This window comes from Triturus cristatus, chromosome 10, assembly GCF_964204655.1.
Source record: "Triturus cristatus chromosome 10, aTriCri1.1, whole genome shotgun sequence".
NCBI lineage: Eukaryota > Metazoa > Chordata > Amphibia > Caudata > Salamandridae > Triturus > Triturus cristatus.
In genome coordinates this window covers 1,136,965,538-1,136,974,368 of record NC_140593.1, presented here as the reverse complement: position 1 = coordinate 1,136,974,368, position 8,831 = coordinate 1,136,965,538, and the positions used below count along the sequence as shown (strand labels likewise).

Here is an 8,831-nt window from a genome sequence, read left to right as displayed (position 1 = left end):
AGCTCTGCTCAAATTCTACAGTTGGTTCTGGATTGAGGAGATTTTTCAACTGATTTTTCTACATCATCTTTTGGAGAATGGCTGATAAGGAGAAGAAGGGCTTGTTTAGAGCCTGTGCCACCTGTTCAAAGAAGAGGTTATATACTGACGACCCTCATAAAGATTGTATATACTGCCTTTACCCACACCATCAGGCGAAGGAGTGTTGGGTATGTTGTACCTTTTCTAAAAAGACTCTGAGGGATCTTGAAGGCAGACTGTTAATTTGGCTCTAAAAACATAAGACCAGGAAGGACGTCGTGTCTAGTGACAGTGATGAGGCGTCAACTGCTTCAAGGAGGTCTCAGAAGAGAGGTAGATCTCCTCAGGCTCATACCTCAGGGAAGAAACCTGAGAAGGCTCTTAAAAAGTTCACATCTGGGTCTTCAGAGCGCAGTCCCTCAAAATCTCCTCAAATTAAGGAAAAGGAGAGTAAGGGTCATGCTTCAGGGGTAAAGCATTCAAAGAAGACCAGTTCAGAGCCTTCAAAATTAAACATACGCTTAAAAAACCAGCCTCTACTTCGCCTGAAGAGAAATTAGAAAAATCTGCATCGTCGACGGGATCGTCGACGAAGAAAGTAGCGTCGTTGACGAAGAAAAGTGAGATAAAGGTCATTATTAAACCTGTACCCTCGTCGACGCCAGTGACGACGACGAGAGCGTCGACGACAGTGACGACTACGGTGACGACGACCACAACTACGTCGTTGACGGCACCGTCGACGACAGTGACAACTGCATCGTCGACGACGACCACGATGACTACAGCGTTGACGGCTGCATCGGCGACGACGGTGTCATCGGCGGTTACTATGGCAATCTCGTCGACGGGCTCGTCGACGAGGGGAAAAAAACCCAGAAAAACGGGATTTTGCCAGGAAAAGAAGGATTACCCCGGACATTACATCTCCTAGTAAGGTAACGCCTCTGGTTCCATCCCACTTGTTGGAGGAGGAAGACTCGCAGGAGGAAGTTAATGAGGGTCCTTTTGGTTATGCAAGTAGCCCCTCTCAGTTACACGTTAAATGTCAGGAAGATGACTGAGAGGATGATTATGGGGGTTATCAAGACCGCCCCCGACAACATGATCAGGAAGAGATGGTGAGTGTTCCAGCTTCTCTACTGACGGATTTGCAGTTCATGTTGGACGACTATAAGAGGAGGCATCCTTTACCTCATTCTACCCAAAGGATTCCAGTGACTACGTCGCACTCTGTTCCGTGTACACCGGTGCGAAGACAAGAGGTACAGGTTCCTGTGCCAATATCACCATCGCCGCAACCGGTTCTAGACACATCTGACGATGAGGAGGAGGGGGAGATAACGGACCCTAGTAAGGAATGGGATGATTATCTAATTCCGTCCCCTGAATCTCCTTCACCGAGGCCTGTGGATTCTCCTCCGGAGGGTTCCATAATCTGATGGAGAGAGTCGCACTGAGATTTGCGCTCAATATGTCATCGGATAAAGCAGAATGCTTTTTATATGATTTCAAAGAGCCGTTTCGCAAGACGGTTAGATCTCTTCCAATTGTGGATCATCTATGGGAAGAAGGTCTCAGAGTTATGGAGACGCCGGCAACGGTTACTCCAGTGCTTGCTAGACTGGACAAGAAATACAAAGCGCCTTTGGATGCTCCGGCTTGTTTATTAGGTCACCCCAAACTGGACTCCGTTATAACTCAAGCGGCGCAACAAAAATCGAGGAATCCGTCCGCTCCAATTTCAACGCCACCGGACAGAGATGGTAGGCGCTTGGATAATGCAGGGAAGAGGTTTTCGTCCATGTCTGCCCTTCTGGTCAAGGCGGCAAATGCCCTAGCCATCCTGGGCAGGTATGATAGGCAAATGTGGTGCGACCTATCACCATACATAGACAGCATACCTGAGGCTGACAGACAGGAAGCCAGGAAAATCCTCCAAGAAGGTGAAAGGACTTCGGCTGAAGTCATAGATTGCGCAATGGACATTGCGACCACGGCCTTCAGATCTTTGGGAGGAGCGGGTGTTTTGCGCAGACAAAGAAGGTTGAGAGCAACATCTTTTAAGCCTGAAGTCCATAATAAGATCTTGGATCTTCCGTTCAATGGTGAAGATCTGTTTGGGAAGCATGTTGATGAGGCCTTGCAGAGTATCAAGAAGGATACAGAAACAGCGAAATCTCTGGGAACATTACAATATAGAAAAGTTCCTTTTCGTGGCTCAAGAGGTAGGGGCCAAGCCTCTTATAGAGGGGGTTACCAACAAGGCCGGTATTCTTCCTACTCAACATCATCTCAGCCATATCGTCAACAATATTCACAGAGACAAACAGGAGGTTTGACAAAATCTACTCCTAGAGGTCGAGGAGGTCGCCAAGGGAAAGACACCACCCGGAGGCAATGACAGTCTGGTGACACCTATTCCTCATATGTCGCATATTCCCCTGGGTGGAAGAATTTCCTATCATCTTCAAAATTGGCAGCAAATAACGACGGACCAATGGGTCCTCAACATAATACAATTCGGTCATACTCTAGAGTTTCTGGAAATCCCCCCTTGTACACCACCAAGATATCAAGAGGTCAAGTATTTGCATCAGATGCGTCAAGAAATTCGGACAATGCTCCGAAAGGGAGCAATAGAACCGGTACCGAATTCCCAGAGAGGAAGGGGATTTTATTCCCGTTTTTTTCTGATCAAGAAAAACGTTCTTCAATGGCGCCCCATTTTGGATCTCAGATCCCTAAATACTTACCTCAAGGATCAATCCTTCAGAATGATCGCCCTCCAAGATATTCTGCTGCTATTAAACCCAGGGGATTATATGACCAAATTGGACTTACGAGATGCCTATTTTCATATCCCAATCTATCCTTCACACAGGCAGTACCTTCGGTTCGTGGTGGCCGAAGATCATTACCAGTTCAAGGTGCTTCCTTTTGGTCTGAAATCAGCCCCGAGGATTTTTACAAAATGCCTGGCTCCAGTGGCAGCGGTTCTAAGGAGACAGAAACACCAAGTATTTCCTTACCTCGACGACTGGCTAGTCAAATCTCCATCGGCAGCGTCAGCCCGGTTGTCAACAGGGGCTTGCGTAGAACTATTTGCCAGATTAGGCCAGATTAGGCCTCACTCTAAACGAGGAGAAGTCAACTCTTCAACCGTCAAGAATATCACTTTCTTGGGAGCAATTCTGGATACGGAGGTAAACGGAGCGTTCCCCTCCGAGGAAAGACAGCGGGGAATAATATCTCTATTCCAGGCTTTTATAAAAAGAAAGTCTTTTTCAGTACGCAAGTACAAGTCATTGCTGGGAACGATGTCATCTTGCATTCCCCTCGTACCTTTCTGCAGACTACGGATGCGTCCGTTACAAGAGCAGCTGGATCTACAGTGGCATCAAGCGACAGGATCCTTCGAAGATATACTCAAAGTGACGCCGATCATGATCCACGCGGCAACATGGTGGACCCGGAATCGAAACATCTCGCAGGGTCTTTCTTTCCTGACTCAACCAGCTCCTTTAGTGGTTACGACAGATGCGTCCTTGGAAGGCTGGGGAGTTTTCCTTCAGGATCTGCAGGTCAGCGGTCACTAGAAATTGAACGAACAGCAATTGTATATCAACCTCTTGGAGCTCAGAGCCGTCCGCTTAGCATTGTTGGCGTTCCTGCCAAGGATTCAAGGTGCAGCCGTGTTGGTAAGAACAGACAACACAACAGCAATGCACTATTTGAACAAACAGGGAGGAACCAGATCACTCTCCCTGTCTCGAGAAGCCCAGTTGATATGGGAATGGGCTCTACGACACGAAGTATCCATTACAGCGGAACATCTTCCAGGGGACCAGAACACAAAGGCGGATACTCTAAGCAGACTAAAGTCTGTCTGTCACAAATGGGAGATCGACAACGAGATTTTGAGCAACATCTTCCAGAAATGGGGAACTCCGACAGTAGACCTTTTTGCGACAAGGGAGAACACAAAAAAGGCCAGTTCTTCGCAAGCTGGCTTCCCCAACGGGGATCTTGGGGGAATGCGTTTTTGATGGCATGGTCGGGCATCTTTGCCTACGCCTTTCCTCCAATTCCCCTCCTGCTGCAGGTTCTTATGAAGATCAAGAAAGAACCATGCAGGATAATCCTGATAGCTCTGTGGTGGCCCAGACAGCATTGGTTTGCGGAGCTTCTTCTACTGTCAGAGGAGCGTTTGAGTTGCCAGCAGCCGATACCGACGATGTTCCAGGGGGAAGTTCTTCATCCAGATCCGAAATCTCTGCATTTAGCAGCCTGGCTCCTGAATACTGAAAATTTCAACATCTGAACATCCCTACAGAGTGCAGGGAGATTCTATCTAGAGCCAGAGCAGATAGTACAAACAAAACATACCGGATGAAGTGGAAGAGGTTCTGTTTATGGTGCAAGAGGTCTAACATTCATCCGTTGCTTTCGGTAGCTCACGAGATTATTCCATACATCTTGATTTTGGCTAAGTCAGGTTTAGCTCATGCATCTATAAAGGTACACCTAGCTGCAATTTCACGCTTCAGAAGAACTGCCTCTGGTCCGTCTCTGGGGTCTGCTAGAGTCATCAAACAATTTATGAAAGGACTGTTCCGAGTTTTCCCTCCAATAAAACCTCCACCACCTCTGGCAATTTAACGTTGTTCTTTCCCAGTTAATGAAACATCCCTTTGAGCCTATTCACAGGGCAGAGCTGAAATTTCTATTGTGGAAAGTTGCGCTTCTCATTGCGCTCACTTCAGCCAGGAGAGTGGGAGAGATTCAGGCTCTCACGGTCCAGGAGCCTTTCTTGCAATTCAAAGAGGACAGAATAATACTCCGGACTAATCCAAGATTCATTCCAAAAGTTCCAACTGACTTTCATCTGAAAGAACCATTAATTCTCAAACGTTTTTTTCCATAACCATCAACAGCGCCGGAAAGAGCTCTCCACTCGCTGGATGTCCAGCGTTGTTTGAAGTTCTATTTGCAGAAAACTAAGCCTTTCCGCAAGTCTTCACAACTTTTTGTTGCCTTTAGCGCACCCAGGAAGGGTTTCCCTTTGTCAAAAAGGGGTATTGCCAGATGGATTTCCAGTGCCATAGAGTATTGGCATCAGGCAGCTGGTCGACCTCTGAATGCACGAGTCCGTGCACATTCGACAAGAGCAGTCTCCACCTCTACTGCTCTATTTGCAGGAGTACCGATCCAGGATATCTGCAGGGCGGAGACCTGGACAAGTACGCACACCTTCACCAGGCATTACTGCTTGGATGCGGCCACAGGGAGAGATGTGGCGGTGGGAGAAGCGGTGCTGAGGAACCTTATCCAGTAACGGTGAGCCTTCTCTACCATCCCTCCTTCCTTTATTATCTACTTTTGCACATTTTATTGTTGTTTATTGTATTGGATGCCATTTGCAAGGGATTTTGGATATGTGGAATTTGGTTTTACAGATACCATCTTTATCACGCTATATATGTTCCCTTGTTTCAGGTTCTGGGTAACAAAAAATGTGCATTTATTTACTGCTCGCTATTCTGATTCAGGCATGTGAATCTATGAAAGCTCCAATACTGGAGTAAGAAAACAAGTTACTTACCTGTAACTGTAGTTCTCCAGTATTGGACCTTTCATAGATTCACATGCAACTCACCCTCCTCCCCTGAGAGGCTCACCTCCGATTTAGCACGAAGAGTGTTATTGCACAAGTGCACGAAAATCTGAGGGGCAGAAGGTTCTCTCAGGAGTGTTCTAGAGGGTGAGAGGCTCTGATTGGTTCAGAGACAAGTTTAGTCCTTTTTTACATAACGAAGGTTATGGGTTGCAAAGGAACATGGGCCTAGGCTTTTTTTAGTTTGCTATACTACTAAGCAATGCTTTTTTATGTAACGGAGACTCCCGTCTCAACGACGGGAAATGATTCAGCCATGTGAATCTATGAAAGGTCCAATACTGGAGAACTACAGTTACAGGTAAGTAACTTGTTTTCTTAATGCTGTTGAAAGCGTCTCCAATTGTTACTGGATAATGTAAAGCAGGATCAGCCCCTTTTCTGGCACATTAGAGGACAGCCATGATTACAAGAGCAATAGTTGCTTCTAAATTTGGTACCGTGTGTAGGAGGGTTAACCACCCTCCAATCAGGGAGTGCCTCCCCGGTTGAGAGGTGCAGAGGGTGTGGTTGGGCCCGGAAAGAATGTATACCTACATCCCCTAAGAAATTTTTATACCCACCCCTTAAACCCCTGCGGAACACACACGAGAAGGGGATAAAAACGGATTGGGAGGGCGGGCCAGGAGTGCCCTTTAAGGGGCTCTATCTCTATGTCAGATCTATCCCAAAACACGTGGCTGAAATCTGGGACTTACTAGATGAAGCCAGACCCGACATAGGTCTCTTTACTGAGACTTGGCTAAATAATGAAGCAACCCCTGCATTGGCAATAGCATTTCCAGCGGACTACTCTGTGGTCCGGCTGGATAGATCGGGTAAGCGGGGTGGAGGGCTGGCCATCGCATCGCGCTTCCCGTATCATGTTAAGACTCTAGACACTGTTTCTTCTCCCAATCTAGAGTTGTTGATATTTAGGGTGGTGCGGGGCCAAGCCATTGAATGGATGGGTGCCCTAGTGTATCACCCTCCTGGAGGTAATAAGAGAGAATTTTGCTCTACTCTGTTAGAAAGGCTGGCCCCGTACACGCTTCAAGCGGATGGGTTCCTGCTTGTTGGGGACTTTAACCATCACCTGGAGGCTCTTTCCAGCACAGAATCTGCCTGTTTGATAGCGCCAGTGACTCTCCCCTAGAGTCACTGGCGCCATTCATGAGGTGGGTCATGTGCTGGACACTATTTTTACTAACATCAAGGAGGTGGTGGTGGAACCCCCGCAGAGGATGTGCTGGACTGATCACTCCGCTCTTAACTTCTCGTGGGTGTCTATAAAATCTTCTAGCCCCCCACATAGTCATAGGGACCTCCGTAGACCCTGGAAAAAGGTGACACCGGCCACCTTCATTGGGGCCTTTATCTCTCTCATATTTGAGGAGGACGATGACGGTGATATGGCTTTAGATAGGTTTGAAGTAGCCATAACCTGCGCCTTAGACTCCATTGCTCCATTTAAGAGGGTAAAGATCCAGGCAAGGGCAGCACCCGCTCCTTGTTCAGATAATCTCAGGAGAAAGAAAGCCTCTTGTAGGGCCAAGGTGAGAAGATGGAGAAGGTCCAAGCTGGAGCAGGATGAATTGCTCTATCGAACCGCACATAGAGCTTACCTGAATAGTTGCAATTCAGCTAGGAGATCTTATTTGGGTGCCCGTATTATGGAAGCTAAAAATTCATCCCAGGAACTCTTTATCATCTTAAAGGAGTTCACTAATCCTAGGGCCAATAATCCGCTCCCACCGCCTACACAGAACTATGTGAGAACCTAGGGAGCCACTTTACCAATAAAATCGATGTGATTTATTGTACCTTTGGATCTGAGGAGGGCGCTTACGGTAAAGGTCCCATTTTGGAGAGTCAGAGTCCGTCAAGCCTAGAATTCATCCCTAATGTTACGGGGGAAGAAGTTTGCTCTTTATTAAATCGAGCAAAATCCGGCTCCCCATCAGATTTAATGCAGCCTGCTGTTATGTCAGCGTTATCTCCAGTTCTCGCAGAGGCCCTTACGAACGTTTGCAACATCTTGCTTGCAACCTCCACTGTCCCTCGTAAGTGGAAAAATGCACGCATAAAACCCCTTCTGAAGAAGGTGCTAGCGGATCCCACCGATCTTCAGAATTTCAGACCTATTTCTCTTCTGCCGTGTTGTGCAAAAATTATGGAGGCCTTAGTTAACCGACCTCTTTACCATTACCTGGAGCAGAACAACATACTGGATGCCTCCCAGTCGGTCTTCCGTGCCTCACACAGCACGGAGGCGGCACTGATGAAAGTAACAGACACCATAAGGATGTCCCTGGACAGGGATGTCCCTGTCACGTTGGTGCTGCTGGATCTGTCGGCTGCCTTTGACACCATCTCCCATCGGATCCTTTTGGACCGGTTGCGAGAGATTGGTGTCGGAGGCAGGGCCTTTAAATAGACAGAACTCAATGTGTTCAGCTTGGGTCATTTATCTCTCAAACCACTAGCGTTGATGAAGGGGTTCCACAGGGCTCGGTTTTGAGCCCCACCTTGTTTAACATATACGTGGCTCCCCTGGCTTCAATCATTAGAAACTGTGGGTTTCAAACCATATCTTATGCTGATGATACCCAGGTGATAGTCCCTATTGAGAACAGTCCTGCGGTCACCAGACTTAAATTTAGACATTGTTTGACCAGCATAGCGAAGTGGATGAAGAAGAACTTTCTCCAGCTCAACTCCTCAAAGACCGAGATCGTCCTATATGGCAAAGCGAAGGAGATGTGGACCCCTCATTGGTGGCCATCTGAGCTAGGAGACGCGCCTGCCCCCAGAGGTTGGGCTAAGAATCTGGGCATAAAAATTGATAACAACCTATCAATGAATGAGCAGGTAAAATCTGTGGCAGGCACCTGCTTTGGAACCATGCGAATGCTTAGAAGGATCTTTCCGTGGATTCAGTTTATGGCCAGACAGACCCTTATACAATCACTTCTGGTTAGTCGACTGGACTATGGTAATTCACTGCTGATTGGGATGAGGGAGGACCTGGCCGCCAAATTACAGGTGGTCCAAAATACGGTGGCCCGTCTTGTCCTTAACAAGCCGGTGCGGACCCCCTCATTACCACTCCTGCGCCAACTACACTGGCTTCCCATTAAAAAGAGGTCCACCT

General features: G+C 47.5%; 1 protein-coding gene across 6 annotated transcripts in view; it reads left to right on the top strand.

The window, feature by feature from the left end:
* Positions 1-8,831, top strand: part of ARHGAP17 (Rho GTPase activating protein 17) — a 325,425-nt gene that overhangs the window by 296,406 nt on the left and 20,188 nt on the right. The window lies entirely within an intron of this gene.